Source organism: Alosa sapidissima, chromosome 13, assembly GCF_018492685.1.
Source record: "Alosa sapidissima isolate fAloSap1 chromosome 13, fAloSap1.pri, whole genome shotgun sequence".
In the NCBI taxonomy this organism is placed as follows: domain Eukaryota; kingdom Metazoa; phylum Chordata; class Actinopteri; order Clupeiformes; family Clupeidae; genus Alosa; species Alosa sapidissima.
This window is the reverse complement of record NC_055969.1, coordinates 30,242,907-30,267,870: the sequence shown is the minus strand read 5'-3', so window position 1 is coordinate 30,267,870 and position 24,964 is coordinate 30,242,907. Positions and strand designations below refer to the sequence as shown.

The following is a 24,964-nucleotide window of genomic DNA, read 5'->3' as shown; positions in this document are numbered from 1 at the left end:
CAGCTCAGTACGCACACTGTATCCTACATAGCCAGCCTATATGTAAAGCAAACACAAGCACGCGCTCTCACGCTGATCATGCTCTCTTCGAATTCATCCAGCAGCAGTTTACTACAATGTAGTGCCGATCTCTGTCGCCTTTAACATACATTTTCTCTCCATTTTTACTTTGTATATTCAGGTGTAGTTGACATAATTCATAATTAGGGTCCCTTCTATCGCTGTCCAATTGGCATCATCATATGTGCTCTCTCTCTCTTGCTCTCTCCCTCTCCCTCTCTGCACCAAATTGAAAACATTACAAATATTATTAGCAAAGTTAATAATAAAATTTGTTTCTTGCATGGTGTTCAGGAAATGACAACTAACCATTTCTGATCTGAATGGCAAATCAAGAAATTAGAAATTATGACTAATCTTTGGTAGGCCCTGTACATAGAGCTTAGAGCTTACTTAGTGAATAAATCCGCCTATCAGATTTTGTGTTAGCTTTTGAGGAGAACATGCCCCCCCCCCCCCCCCCCCCCCCAATGATTTGTCTGTAGAGAACCTTACCACACTACCACAGAAGTGTCGTTCTATTTTGAACATTGACAGTGGCAAAAAATAGAGTTTGTTTTTGACGTGTGTCTATGCCCTGGGCACTCGCATTGTAAGACAATTTGGTGTTATGCAAACCACTGTCTTACTCAAAACTGCACCAATTGATTTATCTCAAACAATTGTTTGAACCTGGAAATAGACCCTAGGTTGATTTTGCTCCAGAACATTCCCTTATAATTTTGTTGTCACTCACATTCAGCAATCATCTCCTGATGATCCACTAGCTGTCCATTCCGTCAGTACACTGTAAAAAGAAAAAAAAAAAAGAAGGTAGGCAGTAGGCAGCCCAAGCTCTGAAAACTGGACACAAACAAAGTTGGGACTGCCTGTTCCCCAAACAAAAACAAAACCCTTTGTGGAGTTTATCTGGGAATACTATAATGTACATTGTTTTAGACAAAAGCATCTGGTAATCATTTTAAATGTAAACATAAACAATGCATAAAAAATGCAACTTCCTTTGCCATCGCTGACTGTTCCTTTAACAATTGTTAAGAGTAAATTCTATAGGCCTACATATACCAGCTGCCCTTCGCCTAAAGGTAGGCTGTGTTAATGTAATCAATTGTTGAATTGTGTTACAACACACCAATACTAACACTTGATTTTCACGCAAGGTTATAAAACTGTGGTAAAACAGGTTTTGTTCTTTACAGGGACTCTGTATGTAGCAGGTAGACCTTCTCTGCCTGCTATTTCCCCATAGCACCTGGAAGTGCTAATGAAGGGGGCGGGGCATAGGCATTTGATCAATCTGGCACCAGTGGAGTACTACTTAAGAGGGGCAGCAGCCAGTAGCAATATAGACTCCACTGGTGTAGCCTCTGTCTGTGCTACCGTCAGGTATGCTGTCTCCCCATAGACATTTGTGGTTTTATGTTATGTATATTGTGGTGTGTTCTTTGTTTAATCTTCTGTGTTCTGTTCCGTCAGGCAGCACAGTCATGCTGATGGGGAACATGGGTCGTGCTGCTGTCTTGTCTTGGTTTTGCTTTGGTTATTTTATGTTTGGTTTTTGTGTTGCCTGTCTTGTCCTTCTGTTTAACTTTTATGTTTATTTAGTAGGGAGGTGGCTCTGAGGGGGGCTACTCTGAGCATACGTGTGGTGTGGTTTTGTGTATTGCTTATCGCTTTGCAGTGTGCCTTTGCTGTGTACTAGATTAGCTTTTCTTAATGCTTGCATGTCAAATATTTGTGTGGACGTCCATAGTTGCCACCCTCAGATCCCCACCCGTTTGTGTATTAATAAATCCTTTGTTTTCCTGGAATCATGTCTCCATGGTGTAATTACGAACCTGAAAGAGCGGTCTCGGTTTAGAGGTACGATCTATTAAAGATTCCCTGATGCACTAGGCCTCAGGGTGGCGTAGTCAGGCTACTGTGATTGGCCCCTTGGCCCTTCCAAAGTATTACCCTGTTACATGTAGCTCGAGGATGATGAAATTCAGAGCCGGACAGTAACAGAGTACATTTACTTGAGTACAATTATGAGGGATCTGTACTTTACTCGAGTATCATTTTTGGGGAGTACTCATGACTTTACTCAAGTACATTTGACAGGCAAATATTGTACTCTTTACTCCACTACATTTCTATCCATAACTGTGAGTACCAGTTACTACTTAAAAAAAAAAAGGAAAAAAGAAAAATCTCAGAAACCCTCAATTTGTTGTTTCCCTCTCAAACGTGATTGGGTGATTTGCCACTGATTGGGGCAGCCTATCAGCAATCACCTTCAGCTTTCCGCCAAAGTCAACTCCATGGTCAGATTTAGATAAGAGACGAAACCATGGACGAAACAATGGATGAAGACACAGCAGGTCCATCCCGGGAATGTGCCAACCTGTGGTCCCACCTCGCCAGACTATTTCAACTTTCTGAACAAGTTAATGATAGTTTTCGCTTCAAGTGTTTCAATTACAAAATAGTATTTTGTATTTGAAATACGTATTTTAAATACATGTATTATGAATACTGCCCATCCCTGGCAACATGGTAAAAAGATGAAAATGACTTAATTTTACTTTCAATTCCTTTTACATTCTCCAAGGTATTAACATTTTTCATAACTCCATGTAGGACGTTTCTGTACATAAATGTAAGCACTGTGGCAGTAGTAATGCAATATTTCGAAAATGTAGGCTACTCTTGTACTCTTGATACTCGAGTACTTTTAAAAACAAGTACTTCAGTACTTTTACTTAAATAGGCATCTGACTGTTGTACTTTTACTTGTACTTGAGTAAAATTGAGCAAAGGGTATCTGTACTTTTACTCAAGTAATAAAGCTGTGTACTCTGTCCGCCTCTGATGAAATTATATTCTAACTAAATTCCTGTACTCTGAATGCATTCATCTGCCTATGAGGTTCACCGAGACACCTATCGGTGCAGGGATTTCACGTCTCGCGCATTGACTATGAGACGTCACAAGACCTCATGCCACACATGCCTTTTCTCACGCTAATGTCTTCGCTTCCTCCTAATCTTATACAGTAATTGTTAAGTAGAAGTTGAACTGACAGCAGAAACTGGTCATTTGGTGCAGTTTGCAGGTTACACATGCATGTAACCTATGATATACATGGCATTTCCAGATGCCACAATGCTCTGCATCAATAAATAATTGGAATAAATGGAATAATTTGTTTGTAAAAGAATAGCTAAACTCATTTAACCTACCAACACACACATTGCCTTCTGCCTGATGTATTGATACAGAGTTGTGAGCCAGATAGCCAGATTTGTCATCTGGAGCTCAAAATCACTGGGGATTGAGTACTTAAGCAAACAACATATTTCAGGTGTATTTTTAAACATAGAACATAAAACATAATATTTTTAAATTGAAAAAGATCCCCCCCCCCCCCCCCCCCAACAATGTTGTACCATGGCTATATGGTGTTGTCATGTGCTAAAAATGTTGCATTACTTGCATCAGTCTACAAAGTCAGGGTGGACTTCTGATACAATTAAGTATCAGGTTCAGAGAAACTGTCATTAAAATGAGGAATAAAAAATGTATAGCTATTTAGATGTGTTCATCTGCTTTTCGGTGATAGGTTGTCATTGCTGGGCTTTAAGACTAGGGCTTTACTGTTTATGTGTGGACACTTAACCCACTTAGATTTAAGCAGAACAGCCCCATGTCAATTTACCCACCCGGCAACCCATAACAGCTGTTCATTTAAAATCATTTGGGACTTAAAACTATGTCAGTCAGCCCCAATTCTGACTGAACGAGGAGAGGAAAAAATCTCTTCTGTGTGAGTGTGCAGTGACTGCACTTTGCCCGTGCACACTAAACTAGAATGCGATGTGGAGCCATTTAATTTTAATTTCATTTTAGCCCTGGTTAGGGCTCAATTTAAGAGTGGCAAAAGGCATGTCTTAGTTTACAGTACTTAACACAGCAAAATGAAGTTGTTACCTCTACTGTAAGTCAGTTTAGGAAGCTCTGCCTTTTGATGTAGAACCTCAGTGCTGGGGGAACAATTTCAACTGAAAAAGGGATGTTAACCTTTACAAGGGATCAAGTCAGAACTAGGGCAGCCTGTTACATCACTGGTAAAATACACTGGCCTGTGAGAACCCAGATGACCTGATAGTGAATTTGAATTCGCTCTGCAGGTCAGTCTGGCAAGGAGGCCAACATTCCAGAAACCCAGCCACCAATCACAATAGGCTACATACACGAAAGGCTCTTCAGGTAGCTCATTTACGTATTTCCGGTGGAGTGTTAACTAGCTATCTTCTGTTATATTCGGCTCCATACATCTTCACTCCGACACTGAATATCATGTTTGCCTATTACAATTTTAACAATGCATAAATCCTTCTTTATCGTAATGTGCTGATTCACTAGGTGCACCCAACCGGGTCCGTGTAGACACTAATTACATTAACAATAGCGGCAGGTTCAAACACACCTGGCTCTACCAGAAACAAACAAGCTCACAGAGAGCCTTTTGTGAACGTACCCCACAGAGACCACGTTTCTTTTTACAGTGATTCAGGGCACAGGCAGCTAGCAGATGGTGATGTTTGCTGTATGTGACAAAAAAATCTTTAGCTTAGAAACTGCGTAACATCGCTTAGAGCACCTTTAAGGCTTCTGCTTTCAGTCCGAGAGGAGAGCTCTTTGGGGGGACAACAAGGAGGTGGCACTGCACTACCTTATGCCACTCAATAGCCTTGTATTTCTATTACAAAATGTACATACTGTAACTACACTTATACAATATTCTACTGCTCTTATAATCTTAAAGCTATCATACTGTAGACCAGGGGTTCCCAAACTTTTCCACAACAACGCCCCCCAAATACCACTAGGTTCTGGCCAAGGACCCCCTTGATGTGTTATTAAACCCATCGACAATACTACGGCAAATGTAAAAATACATTAAGCTAATCCTAATAATTATTTTAGCCACAAGCACTTCGCGATGGAGCATACAGTGTGTAAAAATTGTATTTGGGGCTTTCTGCTATATGAGAGCTATCACTCTACTATTATTCCCAGTCATTATCATGGGAAATATAATGTTCAGATATGCCTCACATTATTATAATGGCATTGTATAACAACCCTCATAGTAATAGGTATATTTTAAATTTTCCAAATGTATTTATTTTTTGCTTTTATTTTTCCTTCCAACTTGCTGAGGCCCCCCTAGCACCCCACCGCGGCCCCCACTTTGAAAACCACTGCTGTAGACTATACTCCTTAGTCAACTGTACCTGTCTATACTGTTAATACTGCAAATACACTTATTTTTACTACTCTTATAATATTACTGTCAATACACTGCACATATCTGTATGTACATATCTGTCTATATTGTCCATACTGCATATTTATTCTGCTCTTATAATGTTACTGTATATACACTGCACATATCCCTACTGTAAACCATGCCACTTGCTTAACTGTATACTGTCCACACTGCATTATGTCATATAGCCTACTGTTTATACTGCACTACCTGTCTATACTGTTCACATTGCACTTTTCTGCCTTTTTGCACTTCTGGTTAGAAGCTAACTGCATTTCGTTGTCTTTGTACAGTACTGGTACTCTACACAATGATAATAAAGTTGAATCTAATCTAATCTAAATCTAATCTTGTGCAATTGAAGCTACTATTTCCTTTTACAATATTCCTATTATCACCCTGTGGCTATGAAGCTGCTATTATCTCCATGTGACTGTGAAGCTGCTACGCGAAGCTGCTATTGTGTCATGTGGTTGCTATTTTGAACACTCTCTGCACTAAAACAAGGTTATGGTGGGAAACTCGCTGTTGTGCTACATTCACTTACAGTGTCACTTAGAATTTGAGCTGCTTTGGTAACAATCCTGATGGCTTGGACGAAAAACCTTGAGTCTTTACCAGTAATGTTCATGACGATGGATGTCGAAAAGTGTGGCTAATGAAGGAAATCGGATCCTGACATCAGTATTATGGGCAGTTCCAGCATTATGGATGTGACAATTGGACTCATATTGGTAAACAAAATGCCTTAGAGTGGGGGCAACATTAGTATCAGTGAATTAATTTGCATAACTTTTAATGTAACCTCTGTCCTCTGAATACTGAGAAATCCTCAAATTTCATATAATCAATTTCATCCTAAGAATACAAGGCATTTTATCAGCGTTATGGATGTGACATGAAATGGACACACTTTTGTGAGAGATTACAGGTTTTCTACAAACTCTGTGAATTTTGAAGGAAACTGCCGAATCTATGATATATGTACCATGAAGGAGACTTGAATGAACACAAAAAGTGTGTTTTAGAAACTATGCGTCATTTTCGTAGGAAAAACTGGCGTTATGGATATGACGGTTTCACGTTATGGATGTGACGTGTCTGAACCAGTCCTCGACAAACTACATAAAACACATAATTAAGTAGTGAATTTTGATATGAAACAATTGAAATAGTAATCATGAAAAACTAGCGATGAAATTATTGCTTCCTCAGTGCCCACTATGATCCACAGGAAGAATCAGGACAAGTCATTTAAAATGTAAAAAATAAATTAATTTTTTTCTTTTACTGTCATCAATTTTGGTCAGTGATTCCCGGGTTACTGAAACACCAGGGAACATGAAACTTGGTGGCCACTCCCCTAAATAACTAGCCCTACCTGAACCGTTGCACCCAAGATGACGAAATATTTATGGTATGTTAGTCTCAAGAGCCCGCATCAACCTAACCCATACCCACTCATTTGTGATTTGCACACATAAAGTACATGCACGCGCACACACACACACACACACACACACACACACACGCACGCACGCACGCACGCACAGTCGCACACATACAGACAGGCAAGCACACACACACACACACACACATGCACAAACACCCACCCACATGAATGCAGACACATAAACACACACACACAGGCACGCATACGCACACACACACACAAACACACACTCTTATAAACAAAAGCAAACTCACATATGCACACACTCATTTACATGCACATGAGTTGCAGGAGTAGGAGATGGAGACAAATTGACAAGCGTAATTTATTTTTGCGAAGAGAATATGCAGGACTGAGAGGCGGTCATATTTTGTACCGCTATGCGGTACATCTAGTTTATTGCTGCCCTTACTCATGTTACTCTGTGGGTATTAGTTTCAGAGGACCTGACACTTCAAATGCTGTCATATCGCGTCAGATTTAAAATTAAACTGTGTTGAGCAGACGTGAACGGCAGGCTGAACAGATCTGCAACAGAAGGAGGTTGCTATGTTAACTCCAGCTGCAAAGTCAGCCATCTTCACCAGCTAACACGATAATCCAGTTACTGTACAACATTAGGGGCCATTTATACGACAACGATTGCGAAGGAAGACGACAAAATATTTTATCATAAGTGCCTTTCGTTTACACGGCGACCCCGCCATCGGGGCTTGAAGACGCAAAAATCTGAAGACTCCTTCCAGAGTGTAGAGTTTTGAAGACGACCCGGGTTGCGTCTCCGTCTAAACGGCTAAACCAACGATCCTTGATTACCTCTCTGGCTAAACTGTCAAATTAGAATGTCTGCGCGTGACGTACCGGGGTTCTATCACACCACCACCCAGCGGTCTGGAATGCATATCCAATCGAATATCACATAGCCTACTCTTGCGTCTTCATATAAACAAAGATTTCCCCCTGAGAATGCTCGTCTAAACGCAAATAAAAAAATGAAGACGAGACGCCACTTCTGCGTCTTCTCTTTTCATCGTCACCGTATAGTATGACAGTTACAGGAAGATAATCGCTCAGATTTTCGTTATTAGGCCACTTGAAAATAGGCTATGGCTAGGCTAATCACTGGAGGTATTTTAATATTATGTTTGTTTTGCTAATGGTTAGGCAAGGCCTCCCTGTGGTTTTGATCAACCTAATAATCTTTGAAATGTCAGTTGTAAACACTAAGTTGAAATGCGTTGAAACTGACATGCCACCAGAACAGACGTTTTATCGGCTTTGAGGTATAATAAAGTCCCCAGTCTTGTAAATTCACATTATGTAACATCCATAACGTCACATCCATAACGCACCATTAAAGGTTTTAAAAGTAAGAAAGGGGCACAATTTGGTCATCACACTTTACATTGATATAAATCAGCTTTGCACAGACACTATGGACATTGTCGCATCAACACTGTATGTGTAGCATAAACTTTTCCTATAAAACATTATGGATGTGACATGGCCATGGAACTTGCTGACTTAAAAACAAAAGCCTTACAAATGTAAGGAGTTGTGCTCTTGGGCAAGCTGAGCATAGACATTACTCTACCATTCCCTTGTCAATCTGGAATTTGTCAAATGACACAATTTGTTTGAACATTTGGTCCATTTATCCACTTTTGAAATATGTATAATATTACCATGTGAAAAATGTTGTTTCTGTATGGTTGCACACCATATTTATGATGTAAAAAGAGTGTCATTTGTGGTGGCTTTTTATAATCAAATAATACAAACTCAAAAGAATTCCAAACAACATAGATGAATACTGCAGATGATGGCTTTAATGCATCCCAGAGCATTGGTTCGCGAAGCAAGCTGCTTCTGACTTTCTGTACATGGTTCTTATACCTTCTCATGTCGTCACTTGTTTGTGTGAACTCAGAATAGAAAATATCTCCTGTGTCGTCTTTTACCACATTAGGAAGTACATACGGTATGTGCCTAGGTATTTTCCTTCTAATGACCTCTGATCCTTCTGACCAGCCACTAGGCTACCCATTCTCTCTTAGGCATACCTGTCCTTATACGTAAACTCCTGGCCCCTAAGCATAGCTATAATTACCCCTGCTGTTTCATCACATGGACCTCAGACAATTTACAGAATATCTTTTCATACATAATAATAAGAATAATAAGAATATATTTTCATAAAGCTACATAACTAAATAAAACGACCACACATTCTCCATCAAATTCAATCAGATCAGTTACAAACAATAAAATATAGATCTAAATGAAGATTTTAGATTTTAACAACAGTTCTATTTCCGTATGCACAACTTTTTTTCCATGGTAAGGATGACCTTTGCATGGAATTGCCCATAAAAGGATATATCAATAGAATAGTAGGCTACATTATCGCCCATATAGAAAGATAATTATTGATTTGCTATCTCTGCAACACGTCAAAATATGATACATCTCGCTTTATTTGGGCAATCCACTGCCTCTCAGTGTTGCCACAGCTACCTTGAAAAAGTAATCTGATTACTCCTTTAAAAAGTAACTTAGTTAGTTTACTGATTACTTGATTTTAAAACTAACTAAGTTAGATTACAAGATACTTTATTAGTTGCATCCCCCACCGCCTCCACATAGAAATGACAACCAGTTTTGCCAATACTCACTTTATTGGAAGTGCATTTTAACAGTAATGTCGACAATGTATAGCAGACATTACAACCTGAAAAAAGTAATTTCAGGGAGGTATCCCTTTAGCTTACTTAGATACTGAAATACAGATAAATATGTTCGTTCAATAATGTCTAGTCAGTACACCAAATAAGGAAGGCCTATAGAAATTGCGATAATAAAATATGTAGATTTAGGTAGTTTGGGCTTTTCATGTAGCCTTGGCAACTAGCCATTTAGTATAGGCCTGAATATATCATCCCCAATATCATCACATCATTCAGATAAAAAAATATGAAATATTCTGAATGAATAACTTTTGTTTTCTTTATTAATTTCATTTGCCAGCAAGATAGTATCATGTTTTAAACCAGGGGTGGGCAAACTTTTTGGCTCAAGGGACATTGGGTTTTGAAAAAAAGTCTGAAAACCAAGTTAAATGCTCGGCGGGCTGGATGAAAATGCTTGGCGGGCCGGATCCAGCCTGCGGGCCGCAGTTAGCCCACCCCTGTTTTAAATCATCTGCACCGACTACTTGGTATTACCCAACCCGCTTTCTCTACCGAAAGTTTGTTTACTATTTCGCTGGGATGAATGGTTGGAGAAAGCTGACAGGTGCATGCTAACTGGGATGAATGGTTGGAGAAAGCTGACAGGTGCATGCTAACTGAATGTGGAACGATGAAAAGGACACTGAAAGGCAGCCAGACAACAATTTTTCATTAACAGGAGTGTCACAAACAAAGTCACAACTGAGCTGCATGTGGGTTTGGCAAAACATAAACATAACATAAGACATACCTTAATTCTATCACTTGAAAACACAAACATATTTCCCTACAACTAAGATGAGCGCTATGTTATACCAGAGAGGGTTAAAGCAGAGCAATCAAGGATCTTTGGTTATACTAAAGTTCCACAGTTAGCTAGTTAGTAATGCTTTTACATGGGAGGTTATGGTAAGTGTGTGTGTTATCTACAGTACAAGCTAAATTAGTCCTCTACACTGGTATTGAAAGTGAATTAGGTTGGTAATGTATGTAGTCTCGGCATGAGTCAGTTACATATACATATTTCTTCATAACTGTTGTGTTAGTAAAATGATTGAATGTCCTGTGAATTAATAACTAGATGAATAACTATATAATAACTAGTGCTTCAAGAGGCTGGTCTTGGCCCACCTCAAGATCTGCTTACCACCCTCACTGAACCCCTACCAATTCACCTACTGTCAGAACAGGAGCACCATCTCTACAGCACTTCACTCCGCTCTGTCCCACTTTCACAATAGCAATACCTATGTGAGAATGCTGTCCATGACTTCAGTTCAGCATTAGACATCATTATCCCCATAGATATATATAGAATGGCTAGATGTCATTATCCCCATAGATATATATATATAATGGCTAGATGTCTTGTCCACGCTGCTGGCCAATGGAGATCGGCGGCCATCTTGCCACAGTCAGCTCGCTAACTCATAATATTGTGTTTCAATCATGCACTGTAATGACAGGTAGCGACCTGAATTCGTCATTGGCCTAGGGGCATTGTTCTGCTTTACCTTACATTAGGTAAAGAGCTATACCTTACATTAGGTACCACAGAGCCAAAGATGGTTGATTACGAAGATACTTCCTGAGAGGCCATTTCCTGTGCCCAGAAATGTATGCAAATAGGGTAGGAGTAGTATACGCCCCACACATTTATGCAGTGATCTGGCTCCCTTTTTAACATTGAGGTCTATGGCAGAATCCAAGAATTTCCCAGAATTTGTCAAAGCCTTATTTTTCTGAGCAATGGATGCACATTTCGGACATGGTATCATGATCTCCAAACCCTCCTCCCCATTTCAGGAGAATGGCGTGCCAGTATGACCCTCCAGTCGGGAGAAACATTAATGAAGGTGTACACCAAGTTTGCTTTGTACTCCGGCTTCTGTCTGGCGTGAAACCGAGGCGTTCAAACGTCAGTCATACGTCAGTGACACGCCCCTGTGCAGGCGGGAACTGAACCAGAGCCATCTCTGACTGAACTCCACTTTGCCCTCATAGACATGAACTAGGACGACCCATCTTGCTACGCATTAATTATCTTTGACAGAGCCCACCAGATAGCTTGCCTGTGACAAGATGGCCACTGGTGATGCCGTTGGAGACTCCGCCATAAGACATCTAGCCATTTTATATATATCTGTGATTATCCCCTCCAAACTGATCACCAAACTCAGTGAACTGGGCAACAATACCTCCCTCTGTAACTGGATTCTGGACTTCCTCACCAACAGACCACAGTCTGTTAAGTTAGATAACCTCACCTACTCAACCCTCACCCTGAACACCGGTGTGTGCTGAGCCCTCTCCTTTACTCCCTCTTCACCTACGACTGCACACCTGTAAATGGCTCTAACACCATTGTCAAGTTTGCAGATGACACTGCTCAATGTGTGTTAACAACAAAAAATTGAACAGGAGATCATGGGCCCTGGGAACATAGGTCAACTTTACATCTTGCGCGACATCAGGTGGGAATTAAGATACTTGTATGTGACAATGAGAATTGCATTATTTCACATTGTAGTCATGAAAATATCTGTTTTTATCCTTATATTTCAAATGGAAAAACAGAATATCTAAAATGCGAGTCATTTGTTTGGAGTCACATGCATACTATTGTCTTTGGACCAAAGTGTGTGAATTGAGTTCAGAGTTCCAAAAATCCAAAAGGTTTTTTATTCTCCTTTCTACAGTATTTCTATTACTTTCTGCAGACATCATATTTTTCATCAGAATTAAACATGCAGGCATTCCAGTTTATGGTCACAACTGTGACTGGGGCAGGCTGGCAGCAGTTCCTGTGGATGGCAGAGGACTAATATTAGCCACACAAATAAGGCTTGGCACCATGGGCGGACTGGCCATCTGGCATACCGGGCATTTTCCCGGTGGGCCGACGCACCTTTTGGGCCGATAGAATAGGCTATATATATAATTTTATCATTTTGGCCAACGATCGGCCCAAAGGATGCACAATCAGCGGCCCATTGGTTACATTTCCATATTGACACTTGACTGATCCAATAACAGCTCACATCAGGCCACACCCCTCGCATGTTGGCTCAGAGCCAGGATTCTGTGAGGGCATCAAAAGTTAGTCGAAGTTGCCTACACGAAATTGCGGCGGGTGCCGGTAGTGACAATAGTGCAAAAGTAATACCAATGTAGAAGCTTCAAAAATACAATATTGCAAGTAGGCTAGCATATGTCAGCAACATGTTGAAGTTCGTTGAGTTTGAACGAGGATGTAAGCAAGCATACAGTAGGCTACAGAGCAGAGGGACAGTGAGCAGGTGGTGGAGCCTAGTTGAGGCTACATGATAAGAACTCAGTGGTGGAGCAGGTAGGCTATGTGTGATATGCCATGCTGACGATGATGATTATGATGACTTATTAATTGCAATATTGTAATGATATGGTAATGATAACGTACGGCCGTGCTGTGATTATAATAACAAATAGCGCAACTTAAATGTTCTAAATGAAAATTTGCAAACCCGGATAGCAAAAGAGTGTCAAATCGATGTTAATTGTTGGTCAGATTGATCAGTTTCCGTCAGACGCCCAAAATTCAACATCGATGGCATGAGTGGTGGTTGGTCTCTCAAAGTAGAGCGTTGAAAGGGTTCTATCTTGGAAGGGTTATCATGGTAAAGATGGCCTAAAAGACTGTAGACTGACGGAAATGTAGGCTACAAAACATCAGTCACATGCATCAGTTGATCTTAAATCTCCTTGTTACCATCTACTTTCTACGGATTTACTGGCTACCGATTATATCTCGTGAACAAACTCTTGCATAAACTGTTGTTGCTCGAGGCTTTGGATTATCGGACTCTATAACCTTGATCGTCAAACTTTTCTGTCAAACGTTAACGTTAAACGTGGGCTGCAAATAATACCGGGCCAAGGAAACGATATCTGGAAGAAGAAAGCATCAAATTCCTTCTAACGTCTCTCAAAACTAGTGACTCAATATAAAAGTGAGATCTTCTCAGATTACTTACCCGCTACTTGTGTTCGAGTTATCAAGGAACTGCACGATATCGCTGTTGCTAGTCAACTAGCAAACAAACGTTTAAAAAACAGTTGACACCGGCGAGCCCTCGCCGCGACACGATGCCTCCCCTCAGCTGTGCACCAGGCTGCGACTCATGCGTCCTTCTCAGCGAAAAGATAGTGGAACTCGAAGCCAGAATAGCGACCCTCCATCAGATTGAGAAGGATGAACAGTTCCTCGACACCATTCTCTCCGTAAGTAACGTTACCTCTCTTACACACACAAATGCCAGATGCCCTGATTTCACTCTGTCCTCCAATACTTTAACCATGCCATGCACTAATGCAACTTCTGTCCCTGTTGCCTCTCCCCGGCCTCTGCTGAGAACCAAGCCTGCTCTGCTGGCCAGCTCCACTCCACACCAGCCTGAGCCATGGCGTAGAAGCAAGCATCACAAGCACGGCAGACGGTCCGGACGGCACCCAGGCCCAGCCCAACCTATACGACTGGAAAATCGCTATGCCATTCTGACCGAGGATGAGGAGCCCCTCCAGCCCCGAGACAACCATCCTGGTCCCTCCTCAAAGTCGGCGCCCCCCCGACCCCCTCCTCCCCGGACCTCATCAACCTCCACCCTGGTCATCGGCAGTTCCATGGTTAGAGACCTCTGCATTCCCCCATCATGTAGCGGTCCCTCCAAGGTCTACTGCTTCCCTGGTGCCAAGGTCCTTGACATCCAGCAGAAACTCCCAAGCATCCTGGCCCGCCACACCAAGGTCAACAACATCATCGTACACGTGGGCACGAACGACATCAGAGATAAGCAGTCAGTAGCACTGCAGGAAAACTACAAAACTCTCATCACCACTCTGATGGGCACAGAAAAACGCTTTGTCATCTCTGGGCCTCTCCCTACCTACAGAAAAGGTGCTGAGAGATGGTCCAGACTGTTCGATCTCCACACCTGGCTCAAACGCTACTGCGCTTCCCTAAGCATCCCCTATGTCAACAACTGGGGCTTGTTCTGGGAGAGGCCCAGTATGCTGAAGCGTGATGGTCTCCACCCAAACCAACATGGAGCCAGGCTACTCTCTGACAACATAGCGTCCACCCTGAGACATTGACATTCTGTAGAAAATATTACAGATTCACGCCCCCCAGGTATTGATTCGAATGGCATTATACATGTGGATGAGTCTGAGAATGTTTTCTGCAGGGTAACATACAATACTACTACCATAGATCAAGCTGTGTCATGCAATAGCATGACTTATGCTTATAGTTCTATTCCAACGTTGATTTCTACCCAACGTATAGTAAAAAGAAAAGACAAATTTAAAACTAGAAACCTAACAAATATTCTTTCCATACCTCAGCATATTCCTCAAAAGCCAGAGGCATTTTCAGCTAACATGGGTTTACTAAATATAGGTGCACTTACTACCAAAACCTTTGCAATCAATGATTTTATTAGTGAAAAAAAATTGGATTTTCTGTTTCTTGTTGAAACCTGGCTGACTTCAGACAGCGAAGCTGTTCTTGTTGAGACTTGTCCCCCAAATTATAATTTCTTCCACTCAATTAGACAAGGCAAACGAGGTGGTGGAATTGCCTCCATTCTCTCAAACAAATATAGTTGCACACGAGTCAACTTTGGCGAATTCGCTTCCTTTGAGTATATTGCCCTCACTCTGAAGGCTGACCCAGCTGTACTTCTATTAACCTTATACCGCCCTCCTAAACTATGGACTGGCTTTCTCGACCAGTTTTCTGAACTTATGTCGCTCATCATCACGAGCTATGATCGGATAATTGTAAATGGCGACTTCAATATTCATGTCAATAAGACAACTGATGCTAAAGCCAGTAAGTTCCTTAATGTGTTGGACAGTTTAGAGCTAAAGCAGCATGTTACAGGACCCACCCACAACCTTGGCAACACCCTCGATCTAGTCATTTCCAGAGGGATAGAAGTCACAGACTTATCAGTAAATGATATAAATATGTCTGATCATCATTGTGTATCTTTTAATATTGTACTACATACTCCAAAAATTCATCCCGAAATTGCAATCAAATCGCGACTCTTGGACATTAGAGCAGAACAGCAGTTCATAGCTCTTATAGACTCCATAAATTTAGATATTTTACATCATCCCATTGATCAAATGGTAGAGGCTCTCAATCGTGAATTAGGCGCTCTGCTTGACAGAGTGGCACCCTTAAAGACTAAAAAAAGGCCCTGTAGCAAACTGACACCTTGGATGAACGAAAATATCCATGATCTAAAAAGATCATGTAGGAAAGCTGAGAGAACATGGAGAAAAACTAAGTTACAGGTTCACCGTGCCATTCTAAAAGAAAAAATTGCAAATTATAATAGAGCTATTCGGAATGAGAGGAGGAACCACTTCTCTAAGGTAATTGCTGAAAACAGTGGAAACTCTAGGGTGTTGTTCTCTACCATTGATAGGCTATTGCATCAAACACCTTTTGATACACTCAGTCAGGCATCCTCTCTAAGATGCGAAGAATTTGCAGACTTCTTCAAAAACAAAGTCATTTCTATAAGGGAGGCTATTGGTAACACAAGTAATATGTTTGATAGTACACCCAAAAACAGCCCCCCAAAATTAAGGTCCTTTAGCACTATTACTCAATCTGAGCTTGGTAAAATTATAACTCAAACCGGCTCCTCAACATGTGTTTTAGATCCAATCCCTACTACATTCCTCAAAAAAGTATATGATGGCTTAGCTCCCTTTTTTCTCAAGGTAATAAATACCTCATTAGAAACAGGTATATTTCCAACTGCTTTTAAAACCGCTGTTGTGAAACCTTTACTTAAAAAGTCAAATCTTGACCATACCAATCTGAGCAACTACAGGCCTATATCAAATCTATCGTTTTTGAGCAAAGTACTTGAAAAAGTTGTTTGTAATCAGTTAAATACCTTCCTCAACGAAAACAGTATCCTTGAAAAATTCCAATCAGGTTTTAGATCAAATCACAGCACAGAAACGGCTCTAGTAAAAATAGTCAATGATCTCAGACTAGCTACCGACTCAAACAAAGTCTCAATCCTTATTCTTCTGGATTTGAGTGCGGCATTTGACACCATTGATCATAGCATCCTAATTCACCGCCTTGCGAAGTGGGTGGGTCTCTCTGATAATGCTCTAAACTGGTTTCAAACCTACATTACTGGCAGAGATTTTTATATCAGTCTAGGAGATCATGTATCTGAAAAACATGACTTGCCTTTTGGTGTGGCCCAGGGGAGCTGCCTTGGTCCCCTGCTATTTTCTCTATATATGCTTCCATTGGGAAACGTCATAAGTCAACATAATGTAAACTTCCACAGCTACGCAGATGATACCCAATTGTATCTTTCTGTTGAGCCAACTAACCCAGATGGCCTTTGCTCCCTCACTGCATGCCTAACCTCCATTAATCAGTGGATGAGCAAAAACTTTTTGAAACTAAATGATGACAAAACAGAGGTACTTCTGGTTGGACCAAAACTAAAGCGAGATATTATTCTTAGTAATCTGGGGAACTTGGCACACCAGGTCAAACCAAAAGTAACAAGCCTCGGTGTCATCTTAGATGCAGAGTTAAGTTTTAAGCCCCATATCAGTAAAGTTACTCAGACAGCCTATTTCCACTTGAGAAACATTGCCAAAGTGCGACCCTTTTTAACTCAACAAGATGCAGAAAAACTAATTCACGCCTTTATCACTAGCAGGTTAGACTACTGCAATGCACTTTTCACTGGTCTTCCCAAAAAACATCTAAAGAAATTGGCACTCATACAGAACTCTGCGGCTAGACTTTTAACTAAGACTAAGAAGAGAGAACACATCACCCCTGTGTTGGCTGAACTGCACTGGCTCCCTATTTCCTATAGAATTGATTTTAAGGTTATGTTAATTACTTACAAAGCTCTGAATGGCATAGCACCTTCATATATCTCTGAGCTTTTAATATCTTATCAACCACAAAGGAAACTTAGATCATCCAATTCTAATCTTTTAATCGTACCCAAAGTGCTCCACAAACAAAGTGGAGAAGCTGCGTTTATCCATTATGCCCCCAAACTATGGAACACCCTGCCTCTGTACATCAAGCAGGCGAGTTCAGTAAATATTTTTAAAAAAGATCTGAAAACATACCTGTACAGGAAAGCTTTTAGTTAACTCATCTTATCCTGTAGACTACATTTTCAGATTATTCTACATCTGCTACTATTGGAGGGCGCAGCCAGCCAGAAGCAGATGGGCTCCCCCTATTAAGTCAGGTTCTGCTCAAGGTTTCTTCCTGGAATATGGGAGTTTTTCCTTGCCACAGTTGCCATATGGCGTGCTTGTGGGGGGTAAGAGGGTTAAGGCTGCCAGTCTTATGACGTCATTTTCTATATTTTTGATATGTTGCTGAGCATATCATAAACAGCAAAGAAAAGTGATTGATAATGACTGACTGACTACTATTGTGTTACATGCTTCAAATGTAAAGCACTTTGAGCTGCATTCTGTGTATGAAAGGTGCTATACAAATAAAGCTTTATTATTATTATTATTATTATTATTATCAGTCATATTCATGCACAAGCCAACTAAGCTATACAGTAACCTATACGATAGGCTACTGGAAGACATTAAAGAAAATTAGTTAATGTAGCTATAATGTTCCAAAATGTACCAGCAATTGTTGTAAAAAATTATCACTATGGTTTGTAGACATCATGATGAGAGAACGAGTTTGAAACTGTAAAGCATGTATTCATATAACCTCAATCATAATCAATATTACGAAGCCATAACGAAGCCATCCTACCAGAATGTGCACTCTGTATCCCAATGTCTCTTTTTGCTGCCCTGTGTCTCATTTTGTTGCACTGTGTCTCATGCTGCCTTAGCCTAGGGCTTTTGAAGAAACCAAAGTCGGCCTTGAAGCTGCAAGATAACGTGTACACAGGGCGAGCTCTACTCATAACAACCAGTAGGAGAGTGCAGGGGGGCGAACGATATTTAACCCATGCACAATGTATGACCTGTGATCACTCTATACTGTACACCCCTGAACTTTCTGTAAACTTAAGGTGAAAAGTTCGTACCCTTGGCAGCAATATTGCTGACTTGCGAAGATAAGAGCGAATAACGATCCTTTCATAACGCCATCTGTGGGTTCGGGGTAGTGTTGTGTCAGCATTTTGGAGGGGTATAAGTAAGAGAGTTCTACCTTTGTTCGGGAGTGTGATCGTGCGATCCACTCAGGCTTTGCGCTATGTAGTCATTAAAGGAATTTTTGCACGGAACTCTGCTGGACTTTTGCGCCTTCTTTTTGGGAGAAGTTTTTGACTTCAGCACTTATAATGGTGTATTTTTGTTACGTTGTAGGCAAGATGTTTGGACTTAATTTCTGGCCCGAGTCTGAATATCTGCCACGACACAATGTCGTATAGCCTACAGGAATAAAATATTTTCAGAAACAGCCCTGTTTATTTTGTGTTGTTTCAGTTGTCCTACAGTGATTAACGTCTACGACAATCTAGGTAATTTAGCTCTTTACACATAGGCTTCAGTAACTGTTTGGTGCTGCTGTCAGTTGAGCATTGTATAGTTTAAATTTAGCCTATTGAATAATTTGAAATGATACTTTGAATTCAAGCAGAAACTCTTTAATAATTGCTTGTATAGCTACATATAGAATATGGAGATCATGTGCTCCATGGCTACCTCTGATCAGTCAATGAGGCCTACATCACTTTCAGTGCTCCATGACAGTTGGAAATATATGCATATTTAAGGATAATGCAAAGATTTTGGATTTAATTAGGTGTGCCCGACTGATTTGAGGGCCGCTTGGGCCAAATATGCCAGGGCCGATTTTTGGTCCTAGTCCGCCCCTGCTTGGGACTAAGAGAGATGAGCAAGCCATAAGGAATGTATGGTCAGCAAGGTTAGAGGTCAAAAAGAAGCAAATAGATGGAACAACTAGGCAACATTCAAGGTATGTATTGCCAAGTATGGAGAAGGAGATATAGAATATTCTGTCTATTCTGAGTGAGAAAAACAAATGACGCCATGTGAAGACCAAGATGGTAGAGCCAGCTTCCTTCACGAACCCATGCTCTGGAATGCAATAAAGCTACACTTCTTCAGTATTCTTTCGCTTTGTCAAAATCTGAATTTGAAATCTGAGTTTGAATTAGTTAACCAGAATTAGACACAGCACATTGTCTCATGAGGAAGCTTCTCCAACACACATATTGCACACTGCCCTCTCCCCACATACACAGCACACTATCCCATCTCCCTTGTCATCCCCCCAACACACACACCAAGACCCCTGGCAGTTGGGTTAGCCCCTTGAGCCATGGATCTGCCCAAGGTTTCTTCCTTGGTATGGGAGTTTTTCCTTGCCCCTGTTGCTCTTGGGTGCTCCTTGTTGGTGCCCCCCCCAATCCCAATCCTCCCCCACCTTTCTTATGCAGCCCTTGCCACTTAATCTACTAAACCCCTCTTCTACTGCACTTACCCCCCCCCCCATAAATGCACAAATAGGCTGACACCAGACATAATTTCACTGCATTTTTGACCTAAATGGCCCAACAGAGGTGCAGTGAAAGACAAGGACGGGAGAGAGAAAGCTAAGCAGGCTTATTACTACAAGCGTCACCACGGAGCCCGGTCCTTACCTGTCCTGCAGCCAGGAGATGCAGTCCGATGCAAGTTGGATCATGAAAAGGTGTGGACATTGCCAGCAGTGATCTCTAGCGAGAGCGTCACTCCGAAATCTTTCGTTGTCAAGACACAGCATGGAGCAGAGCTTCGGCGGAACCGCCGTTCCCTTCAACCCGAGCCGGTTCCGCAGCCCACCCCAACAGCATCCAGCGAGAACACAGCGACAGACACCCACTCTGATACGTTAGAGACTGTTCCTGCCAGCCAGAGTGATGCAAACCCCATACCCGGTCAGACTGTGACCAGATCTGGACGGGTGTGTAAGCCAGTCAACAGGCTCGACCTGTAGTCATGTGCTGATCCTATGGCTGGGGGGGGAATAATGTTGATAATGTCTAATTGTGGTTATACAAGAAAGTTGAGTTGATATTAAAGGAGAATTCTGGTGTGATATTGACCTAAAGTGTATTGAAACATGATACCGAGTGTGAACGTATGTCTCATAGCCCATCTCGGCTTGTCCCCTGCACTCCAAAATCTGGCGCTAGTTAGCCGATGCTACCAACAGCTTTTTCAATAGTGGTGCTTCGGCATCGGGCTAGCCATGCAAATAAATCACTGTTTTACACCCATTTACGAGGCTCAATGTATCTCCACACTTCATTGGTAGACTTCCGAGGGCCCTGACATTTAAAACGAGACATTGAGAACTTTGAAAAAGCACTGGTAGTTTACTTACAAGACGATTTATACAGACAGTATCTTCACGAAGTTTAGCGTTTGCAGCCATCTTGAATTTAGTCACGATAAGTCGAGCAACGAGTAAGAATTAACAGGTATGATAAGGGATCAGATTCCAAAAATAATTCAGTGGAAATGCATGGATTCCAGTTTCTTCCAGTAGCAGCAACTGGAATCCATGCATTTCCACTGAATTATTTTGATGGGCTATGAGACATACGTTCACACTCGGTATCATGTTTCAATACACTTTAGGTCAATATCACACCGGAATTCTCCTTTAATGTCAACTAGATGTACCGCAGAGCGCAGACCGCTTCGCTGCACGGCAGTCATAATTAGAATGTTTACTGTTAATGATACAAGCCCCTTTTTGAAGAAGGGGGAGATGTCATATACGGTAGTTAAAATGCGCCTGTGCATATGCTGTGGTATGTATGGTAGTACCAGAAAACATGTGTGACACTGTACACTTGTACTTGCACCGAGAGTTGAGAGTAAACGACTGAGTGATAAACCGCCTCCTTCATTATCGTTTTACAGTAATTACAGTCATTTTATTGTAATCTATGGTGGCCGACTGGTGCAAACGACGTGCAACTTATGACAACAGATTAAATCAACAAAACAAGTGCAAATAGAAAAACACAACCAACTTAAGAAAACATCTTCATCTTCATTTGAGACGTGCACATCATTTAGAAAATGCGCTGCAAATTCAGACAACATTTACATTTCAAAAACGCGCTACAAAATTCACAACACAACGGTTATCTTGCCCCCACACATTGTATGGAGGATGGTAAGACAGGCAAAACATTTCATAGGAACCACTGTTGGAGAGTTACAAACAAAGGTATCATCTTGGGGTCACCAAGTCCCCCAAAATTCTTTCGAAAGTGACCTCACTGCTAATAGATTATTTAGAGGGCATGCCAGGTAAAAGCCTGTCCAGTTATTTAATTACCAATGTAAACAGCCGGAGTTACTGAATGGTATATAAAAATAATTTTAAAAATACCAAAAATAATTCACAGCCTTATAAAAATACCAACAATAAATCACAGCCTTTATCACACCCTGGGGCCTCTGTGAGTGTAATCACATTCTATTTGGGCTTAGTTCTGCACCAGCTGGATTTCAGAGAAGGAAGTGTGTTTAATAGGACTGAGGGATGAGATCCGACAACCCTACCTTGACGGCAATTTAGTCCACAACCGATCATTTGAAGACCACCTAGTCCACCGTCAGATGGTACTCCAAAGATATCAAGAGCATGAAGTAAAATTTACAGCAAGAAAATGTGAGGTATTCAAGAAGAGTGATGACGCTGTCACACTGTCACATGTCACAGGTAAGACAATGTGGTAGAAACATAGAAACAAAAAAAGAAGCGTTTTCATCTTTTTTTTTAACATTTTTATGAAAAATGGCATGTCCAAAATGATTCATACCCTTTTTAAATAATCAGTGGAAACATCTTTATTTGCATTCACAGCTCTCAAAATGGTTCTTATAATACCTACCAAGTCTCTCCATGTCTCCACAATGATTGTAGGCCGCACCTTTTTAGCAGCAATCCAGGTTTTGAGGCAGGAACGATTCTTTGCCATCATCCTGGTCTTGTCCTCACTTTTTTGATGGATTGAGCTCTGGACTCTAAAATGTTGATATCGTTCTCTGTTAACCATTTCTTGCCTTGTTTGGCTGTATGTTTTGGATCATGTTGTTTAATAGTCCAATGCCGTCTATTAGGGTAGGTATCTCGGCACACTGCCTGATCTTTTCCTCCAGAATCTTAATGTAGCCCCTTGTTTTAGTGTTACCGGGTCCCCTGGTTGAAAAACATCCCAGAAGAATAATTTTCTCACCCCCACATTTGAAATGTATTTGTAAATATATGTTGGACATTTGTAAACAGTGTTGGGAAAGTTACTGAAAATTAGTAATTAGTTACAGTTACTAGTTACTTCTTTCAAAAGTAATTGAATTACCTTACCAATTACTGTATATCAAAAGTAATTAGTTACTAGAGAAAGTAACTTTTGAGTTACTTTTAAGTCTGCTTTTAAAATGTCAATATGAACAGTACTGAAGTCACACACACAATAAACCTAATTTTTAGACCTATTTATTGTAGTTTCAACGGGCCTTCAAATCAATAGCCTTGTGCATGAGTTCTCAAACTTTTTCCGACCACAAAACATTCTACAATGCATGAAGGCTTCCCTGACCTTGTTTTGTGCCACCCTCACCATCTAGGTGGTTTGATAGATATGTACAGCACACTGCCTACTGCTTGCCTTCTACTACTACTAGTATGCATGGTGGTGCACTGACACTGAATTCTGCAATATAGTAAGTTATTATTATCTTTATTATTGCAATCCTATAGGCTACATGGAATGAGTTCAATGGGATGTAATGTTAAATGGCTTATTTTCAAAGCAGTTATTGTCTGCGCACACACACATACAACCTTAGGTTATCCTCATCCTGCTTTGAACACAGTTGTATTATATAGCATTTTAAGCACCACCAGTTTGGGAAAAGCCTGCGCTTCACAAGTGCTGACCTACCGAAATAAGTTCTAATGCGCATCCGAGGGTTTGGGGTTGTCGCGCACTATGCAGAAGGTTACTCTTCGGCTGATAAGGTGTTCCAGGGAGAAGTTGCATGTTCTGTCGCAGACAAATGAATCCATAACACCACGGACGTCAATTCCGATGTAAACATACTGTGCAAATAACTCAAGTCGCTGTAGTATGTACGGTAGGCTATTTGGAGGTTTCTTTATGTGGTAAGTGAAATCTGCATTTTCCTCTCGAGTTAAACGTGTGCTTGCTTGTGCCAAGGCTATATATAGGCTACTGTATGTAGGCCTATTGGTGTTGTGGCGTGGCTATGTTGTAAGAATGAGAAATTGATATAAATTTGCGCAATAGGCGAAAAAGAGCAGAGATAAAATAAACAACAATGCGCTTTTACTGTAGTGGAGCTTACGAGATGGAAACGAAAGGGAAAAGGCTTTTAAGATGCCCATTTAAATTGTAGCCTAATGCACTTAGAAATAAGGAGGAATGTGAGGAGGCTCCTAGTAACTGTAAAGAATGCATCTGCAATCTAAACATGTACACAATCGCTGGAAACATAGCTAATGTCGGGAGACGTTAGATCAGAAGCAGCAAATCTGCATCTGTCATCTTGTCTGCAGTCATTCATTCAAGATCAACAAAGTAACGCAAATAACGAACTCTTTTAAATTTCAGTAATTGTAATTGTGTTACTTGATTTTCAAAAATACTTAGTTACATGCTCGTTACCACTAAAAGTAGTGGAATTACAGTAACGCGTTACTTTGTAACGCATTACTCCCAGGGGCGTCACTAGACCTTATTCACTGGGGCACGTGCCTTAGTAAAAGTCTCCAGTGCCCCAGTACAATTCTAGCGCTGCTCTCGCTGGAAATGGCATTCATGAGCGCATCTCCGTGCCTGCTTTAGTCATGACTCGAGCCTGTCACTTACCAGTCAATAAAAAAAACAAGGAAAAAAGAAAGGGACCATAATAGCCAATCAGGAAATAGCACCTCTGTAGCTGGGTAAGATTGAACGCAACAACCAATGAAAATCGCTCACATGATTCTTCCGAATTCCGAATATTTCGTCCGCTGGAGCTCGTCATATCCCTTTGAGCACAGAGTAAGTCGTCCCCTGTTTTAATGTTACAACAAATTCACAACTTGTTTGACTGAAAAAAAATGACAAGTTGATCGCTGTTAGAGAATGTTGCCCACATAATTAGCATCTGTTTTTCAATGCGTCGTAGCCTAAATTTAGCAACAGTTTACCAGCTTGTTCTCTCTCCCTCACACACACACTCACCATGTGTAGGCTGCATGCACACATGCGGACAATTAATAATGATTTATACATATACTGGAGAGAGAGAGTCCTGTAAAAGTAGCCTATA

The 24,964-nt window shown here is 41.0% G+C and overlaps 1 protein-coding gene across 1 annotated transcript in view; it reads left to right on the top strand.

Annotated features, from left to right (window-relative positions):
- The window catches only part of LOC121680082, a 136,677-nt gene that overhangs the window by 49,593 nt on the left and 62,120 nt on the right, over nt 1–24,964 (top strand). The gene's annotated exons all lie outside the window — the stretch shown is intronic.